Here is a 20,117-nt window from a genome sequence, read left to right on the forward strand (position 1 = left end):
AACTTCTAAGAAACTGTCAAACATTTACCTTTTCTCTTTACATTTTTTTTTCTTCCTCCTGCCTATAGCCATAGGCCTTCTGTAAAGAAATGACATCTCATTTCCTCTTCGTGCATAAGTGTGCAGTGTCACAAATGCCACCTTAAAAGAAAGAAAGAAAAAAGAAAAGAAAGAAAAGAAATAGGGAGGGAGGAAGGAGAAAAAAGGGAGGGATGGAGAGAGGGAGGAAGTGGGGAAGAAAGGAAGGAAATGAAGGGAGGGAGGGAAGAAGGGAGGAAGAGGAAGAAATAAACCATGTTATCTTGTAAGTCTTTAACTCTGCTGTCATATTTCTTTTAACATCAGTTAGAAATAGCTAATACTGCTCAGTCAAGTGTCCAGCTACAAGGATCCTTTGAAATCCAGTAATTATTTTTGGGAATTTTATATAGAAGAGGTAAAAAACATAAAATAGCATTGGTTCATAAAACAGGAAAGATAAATGTTTCCAGGAAAAAAAATCTATAGCAAGAGTGTAGTGAACTCTATGAATGAAAATCTATCATGTGCTAGTGTGATCAGTAAATGGAAATCAAGGATATTTGCTTTGTTAATGAGCAGATCCTGTCTGTCTATGTAAAAGCAAGTTTATTCAAGAAGATATGATATAGAACTATAGTTTTTATTGTTAGAATATTGTTCGGCATGGTAATTGTGAATATATTGCAAAGTTAACCTAAAGCTGCAGTTTTCTTTTTTCTTAAACATTTGTAATTTCAAGTTTTTTTTATATGAAATTTATGTTCTTCTAAACATAATTATTATGTATTAATTATTTGCTAAACAAGAATTATAAAAAATAGGAAAGTATCAAGAAATACTATTTGCTGCATGATATATCCTCTGCGTACTCAACTATTTTAAGGTCTCTGACGATATTTAGAGAGAACTAGTACCAGGCAAAGATTGAAAGCAGGAATTCTATATAACATCTAAATGTCACAGGTGTTATTGGAATGCAAATGTACTTTTCTATACATTTTGTAGGTCAACACCATATTTTTACACTTTATTTTCTGACTTTTTTACCTAGTACCTTTTTCCAAATTACTAGAAACTAAAAATACCCTCATGAAATTAAGAGTATGGAAATAAAGACAATGCAAGTTTGCTGATGCCTTTAAGATCATTTCTCAATGTTGCTGGTGGGTTGAGCTGAACCATCCATTCATTGTGAGAAATCTTCCTGAGCCAGGATTTCTGCCTATCAACATAGGGTAAATTTTACTTCGGACATAATTAATTTGGGCAATCGAATTATTTGGAAAAATGAGTAGAAAAAAATGAGTAATAAAATTATTGTAGGAAAATTATATTTCAATAAAAGTGGAGTTGAAACTTAGAAAACACATTTAATTAATAAAAGGGTGCATTTTATCTGGTATTTTAGCCACCAAAATCAAAGTCTACACATTCTTTTTCACTGACAGAATTCAAGTTTTGGGGTAAGTTAAATAAAATTAAGGAATAATTTCCTTTCAGAGAAAACTGAGATGGTGCATTTTTAGTTAAGTGCATTATATAAAAAAGTAATGGAAAGAAAACCTGTCACTTATGTCATCCTGCATATTTTTAGGTCAAATTGTTCATCAATGAGTTACTAGTTAATATGTAGGAGAAATATTATATTTATATAGTATCCCTCATTTGCTTATTGGATATTACATTAATGGGTATAAAAATATGACACTCCTTAGCAGGAACTTAAACTAACTTTGAAAGCTGTGGGTAGTCAAACTGTGTTTTGTCTGATGTCATCCCAGCCACATTTATAACCAAATGTAAATTTTTATAAGCACTATGACTCATAAATACAGTGGGTTCTGTTCTTAGGATAGGCTTTTTGGAGATAGTTACCTGAGTAATATTTATTCCAAACACTTTCAGAGTAATTTTGCAGAAATATAATAACTCTTGAAGGAACACAACTTCTTTCTTACCAGGGACAGAAATATTTTGAAAAGAAAAGAGCATCTGTTCCTTTTCCTCTCCAACGATTTTATTGTCTTCTGGACCGTGGGAGTTTGCTATGGGAAAGAGAGAGGTGGGTTGCAATTCAGTATCACTTTGCTCATCTGGGAATAAGCACCTGATGCAAAATGTGACCTGACTTATTCACATGACACCAGTTTCCCACATTCTTCTATTATCATTTAAATTGCTGTTCATGTTTTGACAACCTTCTTTAATAGAAAGCAGAGAAAACACCAAGCTACACCTCTTGAATCTTCATTCTTAAGTTGGGATGCATTCTTCTAGAACTAATGTTTCTGTAATATGTGGTGTCACTAAGGAGAATGAAAAGTGCACTTTGGATATGCCACTGTAATAATTTTCAGTTATAGACTATAATTAATCTGAATAATGGCAACAAAAGAAACACTTAAGAAAAGTAATTTCAGTCTTTAGTTAAAGAAGCTTAATGAAAGCAGTATTCTTCCACTTAACAAATATTTAGGTGCCAGGAACTTTGTTGCTAGGTGTTGGGGATCATGAAACTTACACCTGCACTGTGCTATCATTACAGGTTGTTCTGACTGACGTAAAAAATAAAGCATGCAAGTTTACCTGGATTGGCCTGTAATCAGCCAATCTGCCTTTGTCACAGAGGTGAAAGGAGAGGCACATAGAAGACTTACTATTTTATCAGACTTGAACTTGAAGCTTGAGGTAGCAGGGAAAGAGGGGGGGTGGATTTTAGGCAGTGGGAAGAGAGCAGACCAAGTTCTTAAGATAGAGAACTGCTTGGTCACTTGTTGGCCTTAAAGGGGCCTGGTGTGTCTGGATCAAGGAGAGGAGAGAAGAGAGTAGATAGAGATCACACTGGAGCAGTGAGTGAAGGGCAGGTCATCCAGGGCCTTGCAGATCCCATTAAAGAAATTTGATCTTCATTCTAAGTGCCATGAGAAACCATTGGGGATCTTTAGGCAAAGGAGTGATGAGGTCAGATTTCTATTAAACATCATTACTCTGATTAATGTGTGAAGAACAGAACAGACATGGAAAGGAGAGCATGCAGGAAGACCAATTTGGAAGATTTTACACCAGTTCAAGAAGGAGAAAAGGGGGACGTTGTAGATGTCCAATGGGAAGATGGAGACAAGTCTGTGGATGTCACAGCTGGTTAAGAAAGAGAATGCACTGGGTGGATTAAAGATCAGAAGAGAAGGGCCAACATGATTCTTCTGTTTCTGGCTGGGGAAACATGATGATGTTTCCGATCTCTGTGTTCAGGATCAGTATGAAGTGGCTACAACATGTCTAAAAGGGGTATGTACCAAAGAAAGTTCTGTCTATAGTTCTGGAGCTCAGACATCTGGACCAAAGCTCTGAATTTGGAGTCATTCGTTTTCAAAGGATAACTGAAGCCATGATAGAGGGTGAGGTTGCTGGAGAGAGGACAAGGGAGATAAAGATGAAAAGTCCTAAGCAGAAAGAGCCTGGAGGACTCTGCACTTTAGTGATCAGGTAGAAGACAAGCAGTTGGGAAAAGAGACTAATAAGGAGTAAATGGAGAAGTATGAGAAAAGCGTGGAGAGCAAAGGAAGCATTACTAAAGCCCAGGGAAGAAGAGAGGATTGGAAGAAGGTGCTGAAGCTGAAAGGTCAGGAAAGCAAAGGTGATGTGGTATCCCCTTGCCTTAGACAATAGGAATATTATTGGTAGCCTTGGCAAGTTTTGATAGAGGAGGGGGCAAAATCAAGATGAAAGAAGGTTATTCTGTGAATGATAGAGGGAAAAAAGGATCAATCAATGAATGCAATGTTTTCCAAATTGGGCTGTGAAATTGAGGCGATAAATAGGAATGCATAAAAGGAAAGAAGTGAGATAGAGAGGTTTTGTTTTAATTACAGAGTAGATTTCCCTGGTGGTCTAGTGGTTAGGACTTAGTGTTTTCACCACTGTGGCCCAGGCTTAATCCCTGGCCTGGGAACTGAGATCTCACATCAAGCCCCTGCATTCCACACACCCCCCAAATTAATTAATTAAATTATAGTCCAAATTTATGGGAAAAAATAGGCCTAGAGGGGGTCCAGCAATCCAGTGTAGAAAGCAGTTTTGTTTCATTTCTTGAATGAAAACACTTATATTAATATTTCAATAATAAAATTCACGTTTTGATTTAACTAACTTCTTCATCTTTTTTTGCTGAGAAAATTTTCAAGTTCACTTGAAGCCTCATCCTGCATTCAGATGTTCTTCAGTGGTTTTCATCCTTGTCTTCATAGGACAGTCACCTGAGAAGCTGCAGGAAATACAAATACTGGGCTCCACTCCTATAGACATGGATTTAACTGGACTGGGTTTTATACTAGTTATCAGGGTTTTTTAAAAGCTCCCAAGTAGCTACTAAAGAGCAGCCAAGGGCTATAGTCCAAGGGACTCTTGTACAAATACTAAGCATATTCAAGTTGTTTGAAATGTTCAAACTTATTATATCAAAAAATGGTTTGGGAGGAGTTCCTGTTGCGGCTCACAGCTTAAGAACCTGACTGGTATCTATGAGGAAGTGAGTTCCATACCTGGCCTTTCTGAGTGGGTTAAGGACTTGGTGTTGCCACAAGCTGCTGTATAGATCGTTGATGCAGCTTGGCTCCAGTGTTGTCATTGGCTGTGATATAGGCCAGCAGTTACATCTTCAATTCAACCCCTGGCCTCAGAACTTCCATATGCCACCGGTATGGTCATAAAAGAAAAAAAATGGTTTTTGAAAGGGAAAGGACTGTCTCCTTCATTGTATCAAAGGAGAAAGAGGAAAAGATGGATATACCTGCTAAAAGGCTATACTAGCTTGGTGGCAGAAGGTTAAAGTATTTGCTATAGCAAGGAAGACAGTGTTGAGAGTAATGGGCAGTGTTGACAGTCATGGGGTTGAGGCAAGTAAAGAATGTTTGAAATAATCATTGTATCGAATAGAAAAAAAAAAAAAAAAACCTACTAGAGAAATGCAGGGAGGTTGCCCAGCATTGCTAAGAGGTTATTAAGGTTGATGCCTATGAATATTCAGAGGGCTGCCTGATTTTCCCCAGAAGCTCCTCAGCAGGAAAACTCACATTTGGTATTAATCCAGGATGAAATTTTCGAAATAGTAGGTAAAGAACAAAAGAGCGTGAGAATGCAAAAGAGCAGGAAGAGAACAATTAATATGTGGGGCCAACCAGCATAGGAAATGAAACAAAGACAAAAACAACCCTGGTATAATGGTCCTGATGGAGTCAAATAATAGACTTAGCTAGAGTAACTGAGCCAGTAGGGTAGGTGAAGAGAGGCTTGGGGTGAGGCAGAAGGATGTCTGATTTAATATTTCAAAGTAGAGCTTCAGGAGTGGATATCCTGCTTTGTGACCCTGAGAGAGGGTGGATGAAGAGGAAGGAGGAGGTCACAGGAAAAGTGAATATCAGGAAACAGGCCAGATTATGCTGTTATGATGGTAGTAGTTGGGGCGGGGGGGTGGCTAATAGACAAAATCTTGAAACAATGAAGAGCCATATCCAGAAGTTTAGCAGTTGGCAGCAAAGAGTATAGAGGATGAAGGAGGCATAACTAGGTAACATGGACTCAAAGCATAGTTTCCCTCCAGGAGGATAAAAGGACGGTGCCCTTAAAGAATACTTTTCTCTTTCATAAATAGTAACATCCCATCCTGACTTCATACACATTCTTCTGTGTTGTGTGGTTTGGGAAGCAACAGCAAAGTCTTTGGTCCCACTAACTAGCCCTTTAATCTCATCGTAATTCCTCAAAATTTTGTAAAGTCGAGTTCTTCAATAAATCCCCTGGGCCAGGAGGAATCCAAGTCCTGGAAGATTTGCATAAGGGACTCTTTTAGCACAGTGATCCGAGGATCCTCGTTTTGAAATGTGGCTTCTGCTACTTTGTGACTTTCTAACTGGCAATTGTGGATGTGTGAAATAACATCTCTGCACTTCAGACTCCTCATCTGTGAAATGGGATAAAAGTTCCAACATGGGACTGTGAGGATTAATGGATGTACATAAAACTAGCTGTCATTACCCGTCACAATATGAAGTATTTAATAAGTAGAAGCCAATTGCATTATTATTATTATTATTATTATTATCATGTGCTACTCTCTAAGCTCAAATAATTTTCAAAGGCTCCTTGAGGCTCCCTCCTGCCCCCCATGGCATTACACATTGTGAAACACCCCTCTGAGTGCCTATGCTCAAATCTAACTGACACATTCATCCCAAACTAGCTCCAGCCCTAAATTTCTGTACTTCCCAGCCTAAAACTTATTCTCCTTTCACCCTCCAGATAATGAACAGATAGCCTTATCTCATAAATTCTATGTCCCTAGCCTCTGAAACTGAACTTGGATCAAAGTAGGAGTTAAACAGTATCTTAATGTAAAATGGTGCATAAGAGGGAATCTACACAGGTTAAAAAAAAAAGACCTGTGGTTGTTTATTTACCCTCTAGATGTAGGCTTAAGTGTAGAAAGCAGGTGCAGGAGAGAGACAGCCTGTTAATCTAAACTGGGTAAGGAGATAGAAGATCCATTGCAAGTGCTGTCTACTGGTGTGCTTGGCTGGGAGAATGGATAATTATGAATTACAATCATCAGTCTTAGAAATGATGAAAGTTCTAACATCCCCACATCATGCCTGCTGAGCAGAGGTCTTAATCTGGCAATATTTCAAATATGATAAAAAGATGTTTGAGTAACATTTGGCAAAGGTTTATAAAACATTAAATCCCGTAGAAACATCTTTGAAAGACCTAGTTTTTCAAAGTTTAATAATTGGATTATGATTTAAATGAATCACTTTTTAAGATGGCATGCCCAACAGGAAACCAACCATGTGAGTTAAACTTCAGCATTTTAAAATTATAATTAAATTAAATAGTATCTGGTTGCCAACATATAATATGGGTGATAGGAGTGTTGATTGTGTGGAACAAAACATTATCAACTGCAGAGGTATAATTAGCTTATTCTTGCTATATATAGTCATTTCAAGCAAAACAAATTTTAATGGAAAAAACAGTTAAAAAATCTGAAGCACTGGATTCAACTTATCTTTTTTATATTAAGGACCATATTGTCCTCACAGGAGAATTAAGTAGAAGCGATTGTAGAGTGGGCTTTTCCAGCAATAGAAATAAGATACAGTATTAGTGAACTACTGTTTGTATATTATGATGGCAAGGAAAAAGGCTGATAGCATTCCCTGAGCACTTCACTACCAAAAAATCTTACAGACACTGTAGGTGGCATATCTCATTTAATTGTCATTCACTAACTATTGTCCCCAGGTTTCATATTCTTAAAAAAAAATGATACTGAGAAAGATTGAATTGATGAAAAACAATTGAATTGAATTGAATTGAATTGATGAAAAACAATCTGCAAGTGACAGATCTGAGGTCTGAATTCTGTCAGATGCCAAAGCCAGTATTTTGATCACTGATGTCTAGAGAGCCCTGGACCATTAACTTATTCATTGCAAGTTCTTAACCAATTTGTTCTGATCTTGACATAACACGGATAAGCCAGTTAAGAGTTTAAAAACAAGGAGTGAACAAATGATTTATGAGATCTTAGAAAATGCAGCAGAACTGCTAGAACAAATTTTGTCAAAATTCGTCATTTTCCTTTGATAGCGTTTAGACTGACAAAGCAGGAGTTAGGATTCTAAGGTGATAGAACAAAGTTTCTATCGAAATAAACTCATGAGAAAGGTGGAGATATGGAAGCAAGATGATGGAACAGATAGGCAATATTGGTGCTGAGAGTGTTCATTTTCAAATAATTAGGTAGACAAATGGAGGTTGTAACTATGATTGTGTACATCATAGATTTTAAAGTGGGATTTAACATATATAAAACCAATTGCTTGACAATTTGTTTAAAATATTTTAGAAAACATTTTGCATAAATAGGTTGGAAAATTTCAAATCTAGAAAATAGATTAAAAGGTTTTAATTATAAGGGTCTACATTCAGAACCAACCGTGGAATGGCATAGGTATTTTGAAAAGGACACAGCTCTATATAACTCACCTCCTGACTGGGGTCATTTATTGGCAGTTTGAATGTTCAGTAGAGAAATCATTTCCCATCTAATAGACAATATTGGTACAAGGGTGTTTATCATTTGGAGTAAGTCTTGAAAAGTGCTGGGAGTTTCTTAATCACTTAATTGGTGATAAAACAAAACAGAACAGGAGAAAATAAATGAAACCAATAGGGGGAATTCATTCAAAGCTTATATTATATAATAGAAAATGATTTAAAATAGTAAAAGTGGCACTGCAAAATGATTTCCATTTATTTTTTTAATTTCTTAAGACTGAATAACATATGGAAAGGTAAATGTTAATGGGCACCGTAGGAGCTTAATTTTGGTGAAGTAGTAATCCCTTTGGTGAGCAGCTTATTATGAAAGATACAAGTCAAAAAAAAAAAAAAAAAGGCAGAGCAAACAGAGGCATCAATAGGTTTTCCTTAAGTTTAGAATTATTATTTATTTTAGAAATTTGAGTCAATTTCATTATTCTGTCTCCTTCTTGGTAGTCAATTTATTGTTCGGGGCTCTCTCGTTTAAACCCTGTCACTTCAGGGAAAGTTCAAGAGAATAGTGCATTATTGATATTACAGAAACAGTTGTTACTAATCAATACATTTTGAACCACGTACTGGGTATATCTTTAAGGACATAATTCATCAAAAACAGGCTTACTGGAGCTCTTCATGCTATTTTCATTGATTTTTCCTTTGGAGGAAGACTTAGTAGATATTCTATATGTGACATAAGAGTTATATTCAAAATAAGGAAGTCAGCTGCTCAAAAAATATACCATTACAAAGGAAAGAATCAAGTATGAGTATGGTTAAGAAGAAAGAAAATTGAATTTAAGTTGTTATTCTCACATTTTAATATCTAGTGCAAAAGCATGTAATTAAATGACTTACAATTTTTAAAAAGATTTACATATAAGGAATACCAAATTCTAGGTATGAATTCCATTTGTTACTTACTGTGAGAAATAGAGGTGGAAAATGACTTTTATTTAGTTCCCTAATTGCCACTGGATAGCTTTCCTTTAAATTTAAAATTCACTTAATTTTTTAAAAGTATGCATTGCTTAAGACATATATGTATTCTAAATGTTTGCTTGTTAACATAAATTTCAAAACTGCTATTGGAGTTCATATTATAAAGTATCCTAAATGAAGCCTAGTGTATACAGCAAATGATTTATAAAGGAATAATAACCTAATCTTGTCAATCCCTATTTTCCCTATATAATGCTAGCTTTAAAAATCAAGATAATATATTCTTTTCAGCATTTACAAAGAATCTGAAATGAAGGCCAGAGGAAAGTGGCATATTTTAAATTGTTTTATAGGATAGAATATTATTCTTCTTCAGAGTCAGGAAGAAAGATTTGATCCAAAAGTGAGGCTTTTTGCCTTTGAACAGTGGCTGGTTTTATTTTCTTAAATCCAGATATTTTAGGTCACAGTCTAACCCCATCTGCCCAAATAGCCCATTATTCTAATTTTTGCATTGAACGTGCATTGTCACAAGCTGCTTTAGTGAAACTGCCATGAAGAAATCCTATTTGTGAAAAAAAAAAAAACAAGAAATCTGTCCACAGCCACAGAGACTGCTGTATCCAACAGCCATTGAATGCATGAAAGATACTTTGTATGTTACCTCCCCCTGGTCCAGCCCTGATTTGGAACCTTGCTTATCACCTGATCCCCCCACTCTTTCCATCTAACACCTCACCAGTCCAATCTATCTGATGCATTGCTCTAACTAATATTTTCTTCCAGAAGGATTCTCTCTCCTTGCTGTTATGTATCAGTGGTTCAATACTTTTCATTGCTGAGTAGTGTTTCATTGAGGGGGGTGTACTTGATTTTTTTTTTTAATCCATTCACCCATGGAGGGGTATTTAGATCGTAATGTACTTTAATGGGGACAGTATTTTAAATAATATGCTATAAGAATTTGAGAACAAGTGTTTGGGTGAATATATATTTTTATTTCCCATGGATAAAGATCTATAAGATGATAGTTATATATCTTATTGGAATGACATGTTTACTTTTAAGAAATTGCCAAATGGTTTTCTAACTATGGCACTTTGTATTTGCATGAGCAACATATGAGTCTTTTGTCAGCACCACATTTGCACCAAAACTTGGTATTGTCAGTTCTCTTAACTTTTAGCCACTCTAAAATATGTGTACTAGTATCTCGCTATGGTTGTATTTTGCATATTCCTAATTTTGCATATTCCTAACAACTATAGACACTGAATATTTTTATGACATTATTGGCAATTGGGAAATCTCAATTTATAAAGTATCATTCAAATCTGTTGTCCATTTAAAAATAGTTATTTGTATTATTATTGGGTACGTTGTGCATTCTGAATAAACACACACAAAAAAACACACACAAAATCAATAAATCAGTAAATCTATTTTATATCTATTCTGCAAATATTTTTCCCAGTGCATGACTTGCCTTTTCATTTTCTTAATGGTGTCTAAGAGCACAAGTTTTAAGTAGAGTTTATCAGTATTTTTTTAGTTTTGTGTGTGTCCTATTAAGAAATTTTTGTCTAATCTAAGGCCACAAATATTTTCACTTATGGTTTCTTTTAGAAGTTACCCAATTTGGGGATTTTTATTCTGATTTCTGATTTGAATTACTTGATATATATGGTACAAGGTAGAAGTCAATGCTTTTATATATGCACATGTAATTGTTCCTGTACCATATGTTGAAAAGAACATCCTTTCTTCACTGAATTACCTGGGATTCTGCCAAAAATCAGCTGCCCGTATAAGAATGGGTCTATTTGTAGACTATTCTGTTCCATCTATCTTTATATCCATTTTTATGCTAATACCACATATCGTCATAATTTCTGCAGCTTTATATTATCTCTTGAAATCAGGTGATATAGATCTTCCAAATTTGTTTTCCTTTTTGGAAATTATTTTGGCCACTTCTACCCTTGAATTACCTTGTAAATTTTAGAATCGGTTTTTGAATCCTGTTGGAATTTTGATTGGGATCACATTGAAAATATAAATCAATCTCGGAGTATTGATGCTTTAACAATATTGTGTCTCCTTACCCCTCATCATTTATTTGGATTTTCTATTTAGCAATCTTTTGTTATTTTCATTATGAAGATCTTGAACATATTTTTAAAAATTTCATCTCTACATATTATGTGATATTAATGCTATTTTAAATGACAAATTTCATTTCTAATTGTTTCTAATGCATAGAAATGCAGTTGATATTTGAATATTGGTACTATATTCTGTGACAGTGAAAAGCTCATTTACTACTTCTGGGAACTGTTCTATATATTCCATAGTATAACTGCATGGATGATCATTCCGTCTGTGAATAAGATAGTTTTACTTCTTGTTTCAAATCTTGGGTCTTCAGTAAAAATTTGCATAGAGATGGAGAAAGTAGACAACGATAACCTTAATACTGATCTTAGGGAGAAAACACTCCATCTTTCACCATTAATATGATTGATCTGTAGGTTTGGGATAAACAGCATGTGTTTGGGTGTTGCTTTTTTAATAACAATCTGACAACCTCTGGCTTTTAAGCAAAGCCTACTTTTTATTTACGTATTTATAGTTTATAAAATATATATTTATATTTAATGCCACTGTTGAAATGATGGGGGGTAGCCCAAATTACTGTATTTTTCCATTTGACCAGATGTTTTTGTTTGCTTTCATCTGTTTTCTCAGCCTTATTTTGGATTACATGAGTATTTTTACTATTACACTTTATCTCTACTATTGCTTTATTAGCTATAGTAGTTCCTTTCTTTTTTTTTTTCCCCAGTGGTTGCTTTAGGGCTTAAATATACACCTTTAAATCATCACAGACAACTTTCAGACACATTCTGCCACTTCACATACTGTGTGAGAAACTTGCAACACTTTTCCTTCATTTTCTCCCTCCTGTCCTTTGTGCTAATGCTCTCATACATTACAGTTTTACATGTGTTTTAGACTCCACAGTACATCATTACTATGTTTTATTTTGTAGAGGCAGTTATCTTGTAAAGAGATTAAAATTTTAGAAAATTTCTATTTGCCTTCATCTCTCTGTACATCCAAATGTCTCTCTTTTATCATTTTCCTTCTGTTTGATAAGCATCTTATAACTATAATTTCATTTGCTGGTGATGAATCTTCTCAGATTTTATCTGAAAAGGGCCTTTATTTTATCAATGCCTGAAAAATATTTTCACTCGATATTAATGTCTATGTTGACTTTCCCCCTGCAATTTAAAAATGCTGCTTTAACTTTCATCATTTCTGTTGCACAGTCTACTGCTGTTCTTATCTTTCTTCCTCTACACTCAATATGTCTTTTTATTCTGCCTACTTTTAAGCTTTTTCTCTTCATCATTGTTATTTGGCAATTTAGTGATACTGTTACTTGGTGTGGTTTTGTTTGCATTTATTTTACTTGAAATTTATTGAACTTGAAGGATTATGACTTTCTTCAAATTTGTAAAATGTTAATTGTAATTTCTTTTATTTGTGTGTGTGTTCATGTTCCCATCCTTATTTTCTAGAATTTCATTACATATATATTAAACAGCTTGATGTTTTTCCACACATCACTGGTACTCTGTTGATTTTCCTCCCTCAGTCTTTTTTCTCCACTTTATTTTGGATTAAGTTTTCAGGGTCAGTGATCTTTTTCTATTCGGCATACTGTATTCCGTTGATCTTATTCAATTTAATTTTCATTTCAACATACCTTTAGAAGTTCCATTTCATTTTCTCTTTTATATCTTTCCTATTTCTCCTCATCATTTGTGTGTTTCTCAACATTCTTAAGTACATAGAGCATATTTATAATAGCCGCTTTAATGCTTCTTTTGTCTAACCCTGTCTTCTCATTTGTCTGTATCTGTTCATTCAATTGCTTGATTTTTCTTCTAATTATGACTCATATTTTCCTACTTGGGTACATGCCTAATAGTTTTGGATTGGATGCCAGACATCATGAAAGTTACAGTTTTGGTTTCTGGATTTTGTTAAATCACAAGTATTGGACCTTGTTCTGGCACAGAGTTAGGCAACTTGGAGTCAGTTTGACCCTTTTCATGTTTGTTTTTAAGCTTTGTTAGAGAGGGTCCAAAGCAACTTTAATCCATGACTAATTTTAGCTTCAGTGTAAAAGTGATACCCTATTCGTAAAGTCTACACAGTTCCCCATCTACCATGGTGTCTTTCCCCCCTAGTTGATGGTAGGACAATCTCTTCCCAGCCCTGAGTGATCTCTGGGAATTTCCAGTGCTAGCACTATTGCTTTCCTGTGGTTCTCTCCCCAGCTTTGAGTAGTTTTCTCTTCTGAACAGATCAAAGATTTGAGGGCACAGGCTCCATCTGCAGATCGCCAGAATCCTCTCCAGGACTCTGCCCTGCATGTTGCAGCTGCCTTGGACTCTCAGTTCTCTGTCTCCTATTCTCAGTGAGTTGGCTAGGCTTTTTAAAAAAGCAAACAAACAAAAAAAACTGTCTTCTTCTGTGTTATGCCTTGGAAACTGCCTCCAGGCAGTAACTCTGCAAAAGGTTGGGTCTCACCTCATTATCTCATTTATGTCAGGGATCAGAATCCTATGCTTCCTCTCATCCAAGGTCTGAAGACTTTTGTTTCAAATACTGTATCCGGTTTTGTAGTTGTTTAAGGCAGAATGGTATATCTGGTCCATGTTACTCAAATATTCTCAGAAACTCTCTTTGGTTTCCTTTTTTTCTTCTTTGAAGACATATGTTATTTGTCATTCTCACTGGAAAACTACCACTGATCCCATTTTTCAAGCTGAGTTAAGCTCCCACTCAGCATACCTCCATTCACAGTCATTCTGTCCATTAGGACACTGATTTTATACTGCATGCTGAGAGTTAGTATCCTATTCTGCCTTAGGAAAGGGTGTCCCCTTTGAGGGGAGGATTGGATCCTATTCCTTCCCATGACTTCAGTACTAGAACTTCACCTTAATTGGACTAAATCAATCAAACTTACTATTCCATAATAGACAAATAAGCTTGAATTTTCCTGTTTTGCCCACATATTGGATATAAAAATATCTCAACTTGGTTTTGAAGATCATCCATTATATGACCTAATCTAAGGTCTGACTCTTCTCTACAAGAGCCTCATAGTTTAGCAAAGCTAAAGGGCCCATCATTTATAAAATCTGCACAGCCCCCCTGCCCTAGCTTTTTCCTTATGCTATTTCCTATGGCTGGAATTCTCTCTTCCACCAACCCTATATGTCAAAATCTTATCCTTCTTTTAACTTACACAAAAAATGCTACACCTTCCCTAATGCTTAGTCTGGTTGGCCACTGTTTATAACACTTTGGCAATTTATTTGTGCTTGTCATGTTTCCTATTTTATCTTTCCTATTATATTCTATCCATTCCTACCTATTCTATAATATTCTATGTATTTCCTATTTTAGGACTATTTTATACTTAATGATTGTAATCCATGTTTACATTAGTCTTACCAAAACCCTACCCAATTTTCCCATCTTCTTTTAATGAGATTATTTTTTCTCTTTAGGATAATAACTATGTATTTTTTTTGGAGCTGCATTTAAAGTACTAGGCATGTAATAAGTGTTTAATCAAAAATGGAAATAATAAAAGAAGATTTTGTTGTAATTGTTAAGAACAAATATTTTAATCTAACAGCTTTACGAGATATAATTCATCTATCATAAAATTCACCTTTTCTAAGTGTGCAATTTAGTAGTTTTTAGCATATTCACAGAGTACACAGGTTGCAACTATTATCCCTATAGTTTTAGAACATTTTCATCACCCTCCCCATTCCTCCCCCCCAAAAGAAATCCTATGCTTATTAGCAGTCATTCTGTTTTCTCCCTTCCCCCTTGGCCCTGGCAACTATGAGTCTACTTTCTGTCTCTAAAGGGTTTTTTTTTGGGGGGGGGGGGTTTGTTGTTGTTGTTTTTGTTGGCTTTTTAGAGCCACACCTGAGGCATATGGAAGTTCCCAGTCTGCAGGGAAAATCAGAGCCACAGCTGCCAGCCTATACCAGAGCCACAGCAACACCAGATCGAAGCCACGTCTTTGAATTACACTGCAGCTCACAGCAACACCGTATCCTTAACCCACTGAGCAAGGCCTGGGAACAAACTTTCGTCCTCATGGATACTAGTCAGGTTCATTACCACTGAGCCACGATGGGAACTCCTGTCTCTAAAGATTTGCCTATCCTGTAAAGTTCATACACATGGCATCATATAATATGTGGTCTTTTATGACTGGCTTCTTTCACTAAATGTAATGTTTTTGAGATTATTCCATGTTGTAGCATGTGTCAGTACTTCATTCATTTTTATGGCTAAATAATATTGTACTCTATGAATATACCATATTTTGTTTACCAGTTCCTAAAATGGTAGACATTTAGGTTGTTTATACTTTTGAACTGTTATAAATAATGCTACTCTGAATATTTATGTACAAGTTTTTATGTGAATATATTTCCATTTCTTTTAGGTATATGCCTAGGACTAGAATTGCTAGATAATATGGCAATTCATTGTTTAACATTTAAACAAATTGCCAAAATGGTTTCCAAAATGCTGTATTATTTTATAATCCATCAGCAGTATTCAAAGTTTCTGGATTCTCCACATTTTCACCAACACTTGGTATCATTAATATATGTATATTTTATTGTAGGCATTCTGGGTTTGAAGTTGTATCTAATCTAAAGCAGTATCCAGTGGGTATCTAGAGGTCCCTTTGTTTCAATTTGCATTTTCCTAATGACTATTGAGTATTTTCACATGTACTTATTGGCTATATGTCTTCTTTTGAGAAAAGTTTGTTCAAATTATTTGCCAAATTTTTATCTGGGTTTTCTTGTCTTTCATGTTATAAGCGTTCTTTATGTATGGTAGGTAAAATTCCCTTATCAGATATTTAATTTGCAAATATTTAACCTCATTCTATGGGTTGTCTCTTCATTGTCTTGATGGTTTTTTTTTTTTTTTGAAACATAAATGTTTTGATTTTGACAAAGCCCATCTAGTTTTTAGTCACTTGTGCTTTTGGTGTGATATCTAAGAAACCATTATCTACCTGTGTTTGTAAGGTCCTATCTAAGAAATCATGGTCGAACCCAAGATTAAGCAAATTTTCTATTTTTTTTTTTTTTTTTTTAGTTTTAACCCTTACATTTATGACTATGATCCACTTTGTGTGGATTTTTGTGTACGGGTCTAAAGTAGGCATCTGACTTCACTCTTTTTTTTTTTTTTCTCCCTTTTACAATGCTCTTATTTATTTATTTTATCTTATAATGATCTTTATTTTTTCAATTATAGCTGCTTTACAGTGTTCTGTCAATTTTCTAATGAACAGCAAGGTGACCCAGTCACACATACATGTATACATTCTTTTTTCTCACATTATCATGTTCCATCATAAGTGACTAGATAAAGTTCCCATGCTATATAGCAGGATCTCATTGCTTATCAATTCCGAAGGCATTAGTTTGCATCTATTAACCCAAATTCCCAATCCATCTCACTCCCTCCCCCTTCCCCTTGGCAACCACAAGTCTGTTTTCCATGTCCATCACTGATTATTAGAGAAATGCAAATCAAAACTACTATGAGGTACCACCTCACACCAGTCAGAATGGCTGTCATTAGTAAGTCCACAAGTAACAAATGCTGGAGGGGGTGTGGAGAAAAGGGAACCCTCCTGCACTGTTGGTGGGAATGTAAGTTGGTACAACCACTGTGGAGAATAGTATGGAGGAACCTTAAAAAAACTATACATAGAATTACCATATGACACAGCAATCCCACTCTTGGGCATATATCCGGACAAAACTCTCTTTAAAAAAAGACACATGCATCCGCATGTTCGTTGCAGCACTACTCATAATAGCCAAGACATGGAAACAACCTAAATGTCCATTGACAGATGATTGGATTAAGAAGATGTGGTTTATATATGCAATGGAATACTATTCAGCCATAAAAAGAACAAAATAATGCCATTTGCAGTAACATGGATGGAACGAGTGACTCTCATACCAAGTGAAGTAAGTAAAAAAAAAAAAAGACAAATACCATATCATATCACTTATGTCTGGAATCTAAGATATGGCACAAATGAACCTGTCCCCAGAAAAGAAAATCATGACTTCACTCATTAAAGATTTTTTTAATGAAAAACTTCCATCTATACCTTTAAAAGTTATTTTCCATTTTTGCATTCTTTAATTGGTTACACATGTAGATGTGTTTGAGAGAAAAAGAAAACTGAACAGAAAATGATCAAATTCACATATTTATTGCAAGTTCTTTTATTTTTTTCATTTAGATACATTAGAATAAAACATTCTTCAGATAGTGGTCAACTAAGCAGTTTTGTTTTCTAGAATATTGAAAAGCAAAGAGTACTTCTACTTAAACATTATCTTTTTATAATTTTTTCTTAAACTTCTCTAAAAATATGCCATTCCAAAGAGATGAAATATACAAGTCCATGCTTCCCAAAATAAATTAAAATTATATAAATATATATATTTATATGCGTTATATTTCTTTTCTAGAAGAATTCTAGATTCCATTAAATTATGCTTTAACAAGTAAGAATTTTATAGGCATATACTTTACAAGGTTGGCAGGATTTACATACCCAAGGCCTCAGAATAATTCTCAAATTCTACTCTCTTCCACCACTTCAGTGTGGCATTTTCAGGGAGCACCAAAGGGAGGGAGGTTTGGGTGGGGAAGTGACTAGATCTTCCCCTCACATCACAGAATGGGAGACTATGCCACAGAAGTTTGGCTTGAATCCTACTGTGACACTGTGCCTCTTGCTTTTTGTTGGGAAATGACATTTTTCCCTTCTAAAATGCCTTCGTAGAGACTCCTCAATTGATCCCACACTTGACTTTTCAAATGGTGACATCAGATATAGCCTACACGCCATGGCATATTCCAAGGAATCACATTCTTGACATCCACTTCCCCATGTGGGAGGACCATGCTTATGCAGAAGAAGGCTGAGTCTCGTGAAATTTAAGGGCACTGTTGTTATAAGCAAACTATGTGATACAGTGCGATTGCATCGTGCTGTGTGAGCTGCCTACACTTTTCAGGAACTCTGTATGCAATTTATTTCTTGAGAATCCATTATTATACTACAAGAAATTCTTGGGAAGGTAGAAGGAAGAACACATCACAGTCAAATTGTAATAACTATTTAAAATCACTCAGCTTGTTTTGTATTTGAAAAACAAACCCTCTACAATTATGTGGTTTATGCATTTTATATGGCTTTCTGATTTCATACTTGAAACAGAACATGTTATTATACATTTTAATATTGATGTTTATGGAAACAACAGCTCCAAATGTAAAATACGGCCCTCAAACCTTTATAGGTTGAAAATATTCCTCTCAAATGTCTGTCCAGTTCTTATTCACAGTAATGCTGAACATGTTAGTACCTTTATTTTATCCAATTCATTTGAGATATCCTGATTCATATGGTAGGTCCTCCTTGCTATGTCTCAAAATATTTCATTGGTGCTGTTTTTAGGAAAAAATAACATTTCCCTTTATTTAAATTAACTAGATATGTTCAGTTTTCCTCTGGTCTATTTTACATAAAAATTTAGAATATATTCTATTCCACTTGACAACTGGGAACTAGTTAATATTTTTACTAGTACAGGTTTACCTTGCCATCTTATTCAAAGTATAACTTCTTAGATCACAACTATAGTATGATAGATGTCTAAGAATTATTCTGGTTTTCTCCTTTCAATAAAAAAAAAGAAATTAATGGAGTAGGAAAATAATTAAATTGGTTAAGGAAATTCTCCAAGTTGTAAAGTAACTTCCTATAAAAAATATCTAAGTGTGGACGAGTGAGGGGTAATGGACTAAGTTTAAAGTGACACTTAGAGGGGATTATAAATCCAGGGCCTAAATCAAAAGGAATAGGCTGATATAGCAAGAAATAAATGACGTTGAAGACTCATTGGCATTAATACATATATATTTCAAATATTTATGATACAAGTGAGGATTTTTTAAGAGCTAAAAAAAGAAAAGTTCGTTATCTCTGTGGCACTGGATGATAGTATACTTATTTTTAGTACCTTCATCATGTTTAGGAAACAGAATTGACCATACATCATATATTTTAAAGATTTGCCAGGATAAATAACATAGACTTTACAAAAAAATATTGTTTGGTTCTATTTTATCACATTTATTTAACCAAATTTAATGTGAGATTAAAAAAAAAAAAAAGACAAAATATTTCCTGAGTTAGCCCACTGCTTTTATTCCATTCCTTTATTTCTTTTTTACATCTTGTCTACATTGGTTGTAAATGTACTGAAATTTTCTGCATTTTATTTGACACAATAAAGGACAAACAGAGCAATTTCTCTTTCTGTATGTGTCATCCACAGATGGGAATTCCAATCAATTTAAGCCACAACTGATCTTGTATGTTTGGCCACCATCTGTGTAGGGCTCTCTTACACCTCTCCTTTTCATTTCTCTTGCTTCCTTTGGCAACTACATTTGTGTAATTTGACACATTAGTGCTGAAACTAGAATTTTTCTGCGACTAGTATGCCTGGTATCTCTAACAGACAAATGAAGTCTTAGATCTGTTTCTCACTCTATATGACTGCCAAGTCCCTGATGTGAATGCCTATCTTTTTATCATTCCAACCTAAATTTCAGCTTTTTAATAAGCATTTTATTTTTGCCAGCATTTTGCCTTTGCACTCGCTGATTTAACATGGTTTTCACATGGTATCCTCAGCTTTCCTTACAAATACTTTTGGAAAGTACATTTTATTAACTTCTTTTGATTGCAGGGGACCTATTTGCCTCCTCTCTATAAATTTGCCTTTTGCTTCTTTTTGGTATATCAGTTTGCAAATCTAAGATGTCAAGTTGGATGTCAGGATTTCTTTTTGGTCCATATATAAATTAATCACTGTTTT

General features: G+C 34.8%; 1 protein-coding gene across 15 annotated transcripts in view; it reads left to right on the forward strand.

Moving 5' to 3' along the window:
* The window catches only part of TENM3 (teneurin transmembrane protein 3), a 2,581,468-nt gene that overhangs the window by 1,291,917 nt on the left and 1,269,434 nt on the right, over positions 1-20,117 (forward strand). The window lies entirely within an intron of this gene.

This window comes from Sus scrofa, chromosome 15 (assembly GCF_054392235.1).
Source record: "Sus scrofa isolate SSC_HxYL_T2T_F1_AM1 chromosome 15, Sscrofa_HxYL_maternal_Yorkshire_Landrace_v2.0, whole genome shotgun sequence".
NCBI lineage: Eukaryota > Metazoa > Chordata > Mammalia > Artiodactyla > Suidae > Sus > Sus scrofa.